The following is a 12150-nucleotide window of genomic DNA, read 5'->3' as shown; positions in this document are numbered from 1 at the left end:
CTCAACTCATTTTAGATTTTAAAGGAGGGTCATCAACAGTCACAGACCAAATTGCCTCTTGATGCAATTGGGTCGACTTACAACTAATTAGAGCAGTACATTGTGTGACATCTGAAGTGACCAGCATGGCCAGTTGATAAATTTAACTTTGAATTTTCTGTTAAGCAGATTCAACAGACCTCTCCATATTTGCAGGAGCCATCTTCGTTTTTAACAAAAATGCCTCAGTGGTGCTGCTCTGTCAGTGATTGTATCAAAGTTGGCCTATTTTAGATTAACGGTTTAAAAGATGGATGTTAATCTGTGTTAACAGGAGGGGGCCAGACCTATCTGTGAAAGTAAATAAACATGAGATCACTGATTGGTCGGATTTCCAGGCAAGTCATAACTTTAAAACCACGTGACCTGTACAGAATGCTGCAGGGAGAAAAAACGCCTGCAGGAAAACACACATACATCTCACACACACAAAGTAAAACAAAACTCCAACTCCAGACTTTACTGTGAGAGTTATGTACCAACATAGTGACGTGGTAATCTCGAGAATGTCCCGAGAGACGCATTCACAATCCAAACAAGCCAGTGAGCTGACAACACACAGACCACCACAGAGAGCCAGACAAGAGAAAAGAGGTGAGAGGAGACACAGAGGACTTGGTCGACCCAAGTTCAGTAACTGTTTCATAGCTGGTTCTGAGTACAAGCAGAAAAGTCAAAGTTTTATGAGCCTTTTTCTGATCTAATTTAAGCTGTTCAGACGTGAAATCCAGAACGTCCGCACACGTTCACAACAACAAAGAAATCTCTGCTGCATTCAGCAGGCTGAGGCAGGATGTAACATATTAATGCCACTGCAGAGATCACATGTTTTTCTTTATAGCACATCAATACAAGCATCGGCTCTTATCACCAAAAGCTCTATTGACATCTTAGCTTTATGATTAAAAAACACATTGGACAAAGACGTCATCTGTGTGTAGATGATTGTTGCAATCATGTTTGTATTTACATTTTTCACTCTGATGACAGCTCCCTTCAAGATCTTTAGACTGCCGACTGTAAAGATTTTGGAACTATTTAATATTTTGGGACCACTGATGGTATGAAAACTTAATACTATCCTATGATACATAAAAGGGAGTTAGAAATGCCGGAGCAGCTCTCACTGGGGAATAGTCTTTACACCGTTCATGCTGCATCAAGGGCTCATTCATATTGATGAAACACAGAATGGACTGAGTGTAATGGACTGAATCCACTATGATGTACTAAGTGGCTAGACGGCTGGCTCTGTGTGTGTCTGTTTGTGTGAGTCTGTTTGTGTGTGTCTGTGTGTGTGTGTGTGTGTGTGTGTGTGTGTGTGTGTGTGTGTGTGTGTGTGTGTGTGTGTGTGTGTGTGTGTGGAGATAGGAATTACGTGTCATTATGCCAAAGTGCTGTGGCTGTTTTGTGTGCTCACAGGGGTTATGGGACCTGTAGGTAAATCAAGTTAATTGGACAGTCACAAAGGCTTTAAAACATGACAGAATAACAAACAATTTGTACAGAACAGTTATAAACACATAACTAAACATGCCATAATTTACGAAGGCAATTTCGATAAGCTAGGATGCTTTTAATGTTCTGGAAAGGTGCAACATATTTCTCCCTTGTGACACCATTTCTTGTCCTCTGTAGATCCTTCAAGCTTTTAGTCCTCCCAGAGTAAACAAACTGAAAACAAGCCCTATTAGTAGTAGTGTTGAGTGTTGAGCAGTGTTAATGTGAACACCAAACAACATCAGAATAAATCTCCTATAGCCTGTTCACTGACAGATTGGACTTGGAACAGGCAATGCAAAATCAGATATTGCCAAAACAATGTCCTCACTGTAGTAGTGAGGTTCAGTCATTATCCCTCAGTTGTCAGTTGTCTAAGAATTCCACAAGTTTGGAAAAATCTGTTGAGTTTCAATATGTCCAGTGGAGATCTTAGCCTTAGGATGTTGAAACACCGATGATGAAGTCAGATGATGTCTAAAGCAGCAACTTCTAAAACAGCAACAACCAAAAAGCTCTGTATGGGGTTTCCACTTGCACCAGAAAAGTTATGGTTTTGTAATTAAAGCACACATGTACATGTAAGAACATGTGTATGAGGAACGTCTTACTCTCCTCATCTATTATTAACCATGAAAAAAATAATTAAAGTCAGGGTAAAGGCTGTCAGAAGAGCCACTTGATTAAATTACTAGATGTTATCTATGTCTCTGCAGCCTGAAGACTGAGTGCAGGGAAAATGAGAAAAATCAGGAATGTGGCAGAAAGGTGCTGGTGGGGTCAGGTCTATAGGGGTTGACTATAGAGCCTGACTTGTGTGAATTTTAGGGGCGGATACCAATATATGACAGTAAAAATAATTCCGATTACCAAATATCGGCTGATATATACTATTTGAAAAAATATTGACAATTATTCCTCAGATTAAGATTAAGATTCCTCTTTATAGTCCCACACACAGCATGCAATATGCAAACATGGGGAAATTTGACCTCTGTATTTAACCCATCCGTGTGAACGGAGCACACACAGAACACATGGAACACAATCCACACAGTGACCACACACGGAACAGTGGGCAGCCATGAAGGCGCCCGGGGAGCAATTGGGGGGTTTGGTGCCTTGCTCAAGGGCACCTCGGCAGTGCCCAGGAGGTGAACTGGCACCTCTCCAACTTCCGTCCATGCTGGACTTGAACCGGCCACCCTCCGGTTCCCAAGCCTAGTCGCTATATACATATACATACTAATGGTACATAAATTAAGGCTAATATCTGCCAATTCATCAATCAGCTAAACAATATATCAGTCCTTATAACTCATTCAACATTCCAGCCCCTAACCTGCCATTTGGGTCCATTGGGGGGAAAAAGGAGCACATTCATGTATTCATGTGAGTCAGGGAGAGAGGACCAGTACCAAAAACTCAATGACAGAGAGTGAGAGCAGAGCTAAAAAAAAAAATAGAAGTAAAAAAAAAAAAGCAACAGCATTCCACTGCAGTGTTTGGTATTGTGCAAGCTCTGGGAGAGTTGTTGGAGTCTGGTCTGGGAAAGAGCCAGTGTGGGTCTCCGGGGAAACCAACCCGCTGGCCTCCAGACAAACACCAGCAGAGGGGCAGAGCAGGCACAGCCAGATGTGTGGGAGTGCAAACTACACACAAAAGCAACACAGGATATATGGCCTTGTTCATTCCTGGCATTGAAATGCATCTTGGGTGATTTGATCTGAGAAGTAGAAAGCTTTAAGTACTCTCGTTCACAGCTAGCATTAGAATGCATCTCCACATGCCTCCTGAGTGACCACTTGTGATTAGGTCTCAATTCCCTGCTCTATATGCAAATAAACACCTACATCATTTCTGTTTACTGACTGGGTTATTTTTGTTGTTTTTAACCATCTGAAGGCATCAATGTACTTCCTTATCCATCTATTCAGCAGGAAATTAAAGAGAAGAAGAATGAAATAATACAGGCTAGGTCTATTTCTTGGCGAGTTCCACGCAAACCAAATCGGCCAAGATGTTTGACACACTGGAAATATATCTCCATGAGCTTGACAAAACTCTGAAGTCAAAGCAAAGCCAGTATACACAATTAATACAGCATGTCTTTGTTTGTGAAAGAGTATATGAAACTATTAGATACTATTATGGGAGCTTTGAAAATAAATACAAAGTTACATATCTTATAGCATAACTTCTACCTGATCACATTCTGAACAGGAACAAAATGTTCCTAGTGTTCCAGGAAAGGTCACACTGCTTGCTGCCTTATTGTTCACAAATTCTTTGTCACTGGAGCAGGTACAAATGTGCAACATGATCATTGTCGTCTCTGTCCCTTTTAAGCTCTTGGTGAGCCATTTAAGCAGAGGAAAAACATCTCAAGGGTCCAAAGTCACATGCAGACTATGATGTGGTACATTTATTTCCCCTTATAACACTACTTTAGAAATCACAGTGGTGGCAAACTAAAAGAAACCTTAGACATAAAGCTCCAGGAAAACTGAGGCGGAGGGCGATATTTAATAACCTAAGTCAGTTACAAAAAAAGGGGTTAGTTACATATAATTTCACCCTGTATTTATGTACTAGTTTTGGAAAAAAGGACAATATACACAAGGATTTAATGTGCAATATATACAAGACATACAAAAACCTTCTACACAACTGCAGCACTACAGCAGGTCTGTATTAATGTACAATCCGGATGTGGGGCTATAAATAACAAGCGTGTCATCATCATATTTTTTCTCTCACAAACTGTTTTCTTATTTCACACACACACACACACACACACACACACACACACACACACACACACACACACACACACACACACACACACACACACACACACACACACACTCTAACTCTCTCTGTTTCACTCGCTCATAGTCTCCACACTGTGTAAAACTGACACAGTGATTACCCAGGGATAGCTTAGTGATGGCTGTGGAGAAGAGAGGATGGTTTTCTCCTCCACCACCCTACTAACATCCTCGCTGTTGAGGGTAGCATCACTGGATATTCCTGGTATTCCAGTGAGGGTGCAATGAACAGCAAACAGTTGGGATCACAGCAATTTCTCATGGCTTCAGGATTTTAATATCCCAAATACAGCTAAAAATTATTGAAAGACTAGAAAATATTGACAGTCAGACTTAGATCAACATAAAAAAACAAGTATAATATACTGTATATACTCTGTTTTGTTATTATGATGCTGGTGCAGAGATCTTAGCAGTTTAAAGTATTTTAGAAGACTACTACACAAGGTAAGGAAAAGATGAATAAACTAGTACTCTTGGTAATTTTACATTCAACTCCAGCATACTCCTGCCTTAATTAGTCCTTCTGAAGTGCAAGCATGAGAAAGACAGCATATAGGCAGAATATATAGGAAGCTGCAAAAGACAGAAACAGCCCCAAGACAAAACCGAAGCTGCTGGAAAAAAACCTGTCCTAGTTTCTTCGAAGAACAATTGCCTGCTTCTGCTACAGTATTCAACTCAGAGACAAATGAGAAAGGGGGAGGGGGGCAGATTTGATAACAGTTTGCAATTACCACCGATAAAAAGAAACAGTGATTTTTGTGGGTTTAGAAGCTACCCCCCTCCCTCTTTTTTTCATGGTGGAGTTGGACTGAAGACTGATGGTAATGGGGGACAGGCTTATTTCACTAACGATTTAACCACGGCTCTGTCCGTTTCTCTGCCTGCTAACTGTGCTCTCTGGAGCATTGCTATGCTAATCCAATCTGGCTCAAGTTAGGAGAACATTCACGGCTGCCTTCTGGTGTTGTGTGAAATTGGGATTTATTCCAAAACGTGACAGACTTTGATGAAAGAAATAGGAACAGGAGGGTAAAAGAAGTAATAATAAAATCCCTGTACTGCTTAAAGAATTTCAGCTTTATATTGAAAATCAAGTTCAGTAAGTTCCCATTACTTGTGTCTTAGTCAAAAAAGAATTCAACTCTATAAACAGATTCTGCATGTGAACGTGCAGAATCTGTAGACAAGGGAAAAGATTTTGGAAGTCTTATGTTTTCTGTTTCTAATTGACCAATAATGTTTGAGTAAGCTTTGGTTGCCCCCCGGTGTAGAGTCCCTGTGGAGAGCAAAAGAGATGGAACACATGTATCGGCTGTTTAATGTATCTGCATTCATATGCAGACAGCTGTTAATGTACATCAGTCAAAATGCTGTCTGGACGTGAACAACTGACAAAAAGTATCAGTGCTTATGTTTTGTGTGGAAAAACATTCGACCTGTGTGATAAACCAAAACACTCGCACTGTAAACAAAGTATGGCGAATGGTCTTGGATCGTACCCAATGGCCTCCGAGATTGAAAAATTATTGATGACTCCACACATTGGTAGAGGAAGAGCAACAAACAGCTGTTTGGGTCTGAGCTGCAATGTGAAAAATGTGAAGTAAACAAAACTGTCTCATAGACGAATCACATATTAGGAAGGGTCCCTCCAGAGGAGTCCCCCATCCACGCAGCTCAATATCACAGCAACAGCAATAACAACAACAAATCCATAATCAGTGCATTCCTGTAGTATGAACGTTCATTTATCTCGTAGTGGTTTTGATGAAAGTGAGGTGTGCAGTATTGTCCATGAATGCATTCATTTTTTTTACGCTGAACCGAACAAATCAGTTTACAAATGATGAACATGAACTCTCGTTGGAGTCAACACCGCTAAGGTTTTTTTTGAATCATCATTGTATAGGCCATCATGTGAAATACCAGGAGCAAGTGTAAATGTGTGTGTGCTCCCACCCAACACAGGCCCCGTCCCCATTCACTCGCTCAGAGCGACACGGTGAGATAGGAGGAGCGTTAATGTGAATCAGCTGGTAAGTTACTTTGTTCAAGAACAGTGGCAACAAATAGTGAAAATACAGTTTCCACTATGGTCCACAGCTGCACAATGATCAGCACTGCTGCTTTATGATCAGAGCAGAAGCAGCAGTTGGATTGTACTGTGCTGAGTCTTCCTGTGTCCTCGCTCCACCAGGTAAAGGCTCAGAACATGTTTTCGTGCTTTCCCTCCGTACTGTGGCAATAATGTTTTTGTGCGCGCTCAGTACAACACGAAACGTGAAGCTCACAGCCATGACTTCATTATCTCACACAATCCATTGATAACTAAATACATGACTGTAAATCACCAACCCCCCAAAAATAAATTTGAATGTGAACTAGTTAATTTTCATGTGTACGAAATGAACTTTGAACTAGTTCTCTTTAAGTGTGAACTGGCACAACACTGGAGGTGTGGGCTAAGAAAAACAACTGCTGGCATCAAGAGCTCAAAGGGAATACCACATCATCCAATTACAGTAAACACAACACCTCCATGCTTTACCCTGCCAAGAGCAGAAAAATAACCAGCAGCAGAGACCAAGAGATCGAGGAGAAGGCAGAGGGAGAGGGAGCATGTTAATGTCATCCTACACCGCTTTATTGCTTTCAGGTGAAATGCGCAGGGGACGAAAAAGAGCAGCTATCTATGGGTCAAAAGCTTTTGGAATGCTTTGCATATGCTTACTCAAGCACCCCTGCATGCCCTTACTTGAACAAGCATATCATCCTCCTTTCTTCCTCTGACTGGCCACAAAACATTTGGCTGGGCGCATGAGAGTGTGTGTGTGTGTGTCTGTACTTTGTGAGGACCATTTAGTTGCTGCAAGTGTTTGCTGCTAAGTTACATTTTCTTTGAAACAGAGGAAAAATATGTTATTTCGGCATCAATATCATAAATTCAACCAGTCCCTGAGATATTTATGAGTTTGCAATTTTTTAAAATCCCATGTTTTTTCCGCAAAAATTGTATCAACCCGAGTAAAACATCCTTGAACTACGCAAAGGACATTCTTTCCCTTGTAGCACTTGGTCTCCCCAGGCTGTGCCTGATTCCAAATAAAGTCAATCTGATTTACAGTATATTGCAGAGGAAGTAATTTCCCTCATACAGTTCAGCCTAAGTGCGTGTCTGTGTGTGTCTTCTAGGTCTCAAAACAAAGCACCAAAGACAAGCAAATGTTGCAGGCAAAACCAAAGAGAAGAAGGTTCTCTGGTATTTCTTTGAAAAACGTCAAGTGCAGCACATAAAACTATTACTATCATACAAACACAGTAACATCTGAGCACCGAGCACATGTAAACAGAGCAGGACCCAAACCTGTTGAGACACAACAACACAAATTGCCGCTTTTTCCCCAAGCTGGCACCGAGGTGTATCGAAACAGAGATCCTTAGCGAGATAATAAGGGAACGACAATGTCATCGACAAAATCCTCACAAAAATTAGTATTAAAACATAAGCATTCAAGGATTTATATACAGTGAATTATCAGCAAACTTTGCAGTTCACTTAACTTTGCAGAGCATTTTAGTGTGTGTTATTATGTTATTACTTTGGTTTAATGGCAAGACAACATTATTATTCTGATTCCCTCTCACTGCTTTCTCCAGCTTTGCACAGGCAGGTGGATATTTTCTGCAAAAACCCCAACTGTACCTGCCCAGCACCAACCAGCTGTCAGAATGGCAGTCAGTAGGAGTTCATGCCTCTGCCAAGGCCCATAATAAAAACACATTTAAACTCACATTGAAACTGAAATTCAGATGAATGATTCTCTAAGAATTAAATGTTGAAAAACGCCCTATCCCAGGATGTTAAAGAAACTTTGACAGGCTTTTTCCTGACCCATACCCCATCCACCAAGTTTTATGGTGATACATCTAGTAGTTACATTACTTATTAATTACACTGTCTTACTAAATAACAGACAAACAAGGACATGTATACCTAGCATAAGCTTTCAGAACCAAAAGATTTAATTTTGGCATGTAAGGGCCGACCCAGTGGCTAAATTGGCCCATGCTCCCTAAGCAGCAGGTCCCTTGTCGGAGTCCTGGCCAGCTGGACCATTTAGTGGATCTCTAACCCTTTCTCTCCTTTAATGTCTTTCAAAATAAACGCAAAATTGGCCCCAAAAAGGTATGAGTTCAGGAACTGATTGGGCTCACAGCTTGTTCTGCTGCCCCCTAACACGCCATTGGTATTTTGGTGCCAATTGCAGAGTGCACTGATTCTGACAGTACCAGTTCAGAGCTGCTTTACCCTGTATGTAAAAAAAATCCACTGAATTATAGCACAGTGCCATCATGCATGGCTGGCCACCTTCAATAAACAACATGCAAATGACAAGAAACCACATACAATAAATACTACAAACATCAGATTGGTTTATCTGCCTCGCCTCTGAGTATAAAGTCGGTAGAAATCTGGAGAAGTAGGACAGGAGAACCCCCGCTGGATTCACTGCGAGCAAGTGGGGGGGGGGGGGGGTTGATGATGCTTGTAATACACGACAGACACAAAAAGGAAAAAAATTAATAAATAAAATATTTCCCAGTGAAAAATCTATATAGTAATGATTTTATCTCTTGTTTTAATCAATCAATATGGTATATTTCTTTTTATAGTTCGATCTAAAATCACTTAGTTTTCATTTCTGGCATGCTGCATGTACCATTTTGCACTGGTCCAACAGTTCCGTACCCCCACATGGTATCGTAATCTAATGTTCACACAATGTTCCTCCACTGTTGTGCATCTCAACTCATCCAGTTATTCAGGACATTATGCAAAACGGCTGTTCAGAAACCATTTAGTCCAAAATCTCTTCAACAGCTGTTGTAGTTTTATCATTTACTGTATCAAATATGGATAGATTAAGTTGGGTAGTTGTAATGAATATCAATAAATGTGACATTCATTAAGTTAGAAACACAGTCTTCATGCACACAGCTTTTGTTTTTGGAGAAAGCGCAGTCTTGTCTTACTAATACTAGAGTGTGCTTGAGCAGTGCAGAGTGGAATCAGCAGGATAATGAACACAGGGAGACAGGAGCATAATCACTTCATGACTCTGGTCCATGGGGAGTTACCAGACTCACTTGGCATCAACTTTTAGAGTTACAAAAATGTATCTCAGTATAAAACAGTGCAGCAGATGAAGCCACAGGGAGACATCTACTGCTGAGGATAAACTGAAGATTTTGTAATCCATTAATTCAAGTGTGTGTGCTGCATGTGCTAACTAAATAACCATTAAAAGTCTATGAGGACATGGGAGAACACAGATGGAGAAACAGACCAATACGCTAACAAATAGACACACATCTACAAAAAAGGAGTATACTCACAGCAATAGTCAAGCAGCAGCTGTGGCAGCCATAGAGTCAAAGCTGATGGAGCAGAGAGCACCTACTGCTGGAACCTACAGAGACCAGGGAAACAGAAAAGGAGAAAGAGTCAGAAAGATAATCAATGTGTATGAGTGTGAGGGAAACTACGATGAGGGAGGGTAACAGGAGGGCAAACAAAGTGAGATAGAGACAGAGGGAGGGAACAAGACAGACATCAATTTGTTAGCTTCTCCATTGTGGCTAATTTTCAGAGCAAGTTGTTGTGGCATGGTGTTACAGCATAGATATCAGATTTAACGCTACATTTTGCATTTAGGCAAATACATCCAAAAAAACACATGGACATTTTAATACACAAACTTGAGGCATATGAACTCATTTGAGCTTAAAATTACCATGAGATCTTTCATCTGGGTTATAGATACAGTATGTGGTAGATGGCTCAATTGTAACTGTAATTGCTCAGTAATATTCCCTTTAAACATAAGCACACAATAATTCATGATAGCGAAAATAACAATCCAGTAAGAAGCTCAACAGATGGAGCATCATTACACAAATATACAATTTTGTGGCCATTTCAGATAGAAAGCAAGTTACGCTGCACTTGCTACTTAGTTCAGAGCAAAATAGGAGGAGAAGATTTTTTTTTTTTTTTTTACCTAGCTGGTTGTTTTGTTCCTATTGGAGGAATATGCTGCATTTCTGGTACGCTTTGCTCACCGCAACGAAAAACTGTCCTTGCGTGGAGCAAGCCATTGAAAAGAATGGGTTTCAGAGCATAATGGTGCTCTTGTGCATTGTAACTCAAAAGGCCTTTAGCACACTGGGAACCTAATTTTCTTCCTCTGAGTAGAAAAGCCAGTGTTATATCAGAAACCAAAACTCTGACACAATGATGACCATAATGCTATTTTATATTGGGATCCTGGGTGGTTTGAGGTTGAACAGTCAGTCATGACAGTCTTGTTTCTTTTTTGTTCATGTTCATATTTCACTGGTCAATGTATCAGGTTTTACATTTGACAATACATGCTCAGTTGAGGAATATGGAAGCATCCATCTTGTCCTGGCATCCTTCATGTTGAAAATGAAATAAACTGGGGAGTAACAGTTCTCCTAATCCTGTTGGGGGATTTAATGTCAGCTGTGAAGGAAGCTGCACATTTCTGTCAGTGTATTAAAATTGCTCAGCCCATTCAAATTCAATCCTCCTTCTGCTGCAGGATCTGTTCGAGGTGATGTGTTTCGAGATGTCCAAGTGTTGCTATACATACAAGAAAATTAATAACGCAAAACTGGTCTCCTTTTCAGATTCAATCCAAAAAAGCATTCTGCATTAGGTTTTCCACGGAAGAAGCATCTGATCGGGGTATAAAAGTAGCCACCATTTCAGGAGCCGTGAATTTTCTATGAGCCAATTGAATCACTTAAGGATGGAAAAATTATCTGTCAAAATTGGAATGTGGAGTTAAAATCCTTGGAGGTCCAGTGGTGATAAACCCCATACATTAGTGAATAAATGCAGTTTGTACCTTTGAATTTAAGCCTCCTCTTTATACCTTTGGGAACAAATATCTGAGTATATGTGTAACTGATGTAACAACACACTGTGTTTTAAAGGTCCGGTGTGCAAGATTTAGGTGAAAGGGATCTATTGGCAGAAATGTAATGTATAATAATCCTCATGATGTTTTCACTAGTTTGTTTCATCTAAATTGTATTAATTGTAGTTAAAAACAAGCCCTTTGTATTTAAATACTTATATTTATATTTACATTGAGGGGGTCCTCTCTACGGAGGCTGCCATGTTTTTTACAGTAGCCCAGACTGGACAAACTAAACACCTTTTTAGTTTTTGTGACAATTAAAGTCTACCACAGGTTCTTTTCATGTTTGGAAGGAGAGGGTGAGGTGAGGGGTGTTCAGCTGTAACATGCAACTTCAACAGTTGATATCACAAAATCTTACACACTGAACCTTTAAGAGACAGAGGTGGAAGAAAAAAAATTATTTTTCTTTTTAACAGTGCAGGGCTCTTGGTACTAGGTAGCACAACTTTCTGGGTCACGCTTGCCATTAAGAAAAGATTAAGAGTCAAGAGTAGTGCTCCAGACATTTATGGCTCATTTTCATAATAGCACAAGTTCGGGAAGAGTGTTTGTAAAGTTGAAGAAGGTTAAAGACAGAATTATACATCCTATGCTCTGTTGGTTTCTAGGTTTACTCCCACACTCTCTCAGAGCGACACACCTGGAAGTTGTCCAATAAAACCAGCTTAAGTCGACTTAAGCAGGTCAGCTGGATCACTCACTAGTTAAGGGCTCAACAGACAAATGACAGCAGGGTAGTTAATGAATATAAAATATTTTTT

General features: G+C 40.3%; 1 protein-coding gene across 3 annotated transcripts in view; it reads right to left on the bottom strand.

The window, feature by feature from the left end:
- Positions 1–12150, bottom strand: part of peak1 (pseudopodium-enriched atypical kinase 1) — a 98213-nt gene that overhangs the window by 39745 nt on the left and 46318 nt on the right. For 2 of the 3 annotated variants that reach the window (XM_069527965.1, XM_069527967.1), the window contains one exon: positions 9774–9847. The gene's annotated coding sequence lies outside the window, so the exon portion shown is untranslated. Of the gene's footprint in view, positions 1–9773; positions 9920–12150 lie in introns of all 3 variants that reach the window. The other variant, XM_069527966.1, reaches the window with a different exon arrangement.

This window comes from Paralichthys olivaceus, chromosome 7 (assembly GCF_024713975.1).
Source record: "Paralichthys olivaceus isolate ysfri-2021 chromosome 7, ASM2471397v2, whole genome shotgun sequence".
NCBI lineage: Eukaryota > Metazoa > Chordata > Actinopteri > Pleuronectiformes > Paralichthyidae > Paralichthys > Paralichthys olivaceus.
This window is presented reverse-complemented; position numbering and strand designations above follow the sequence as displayed.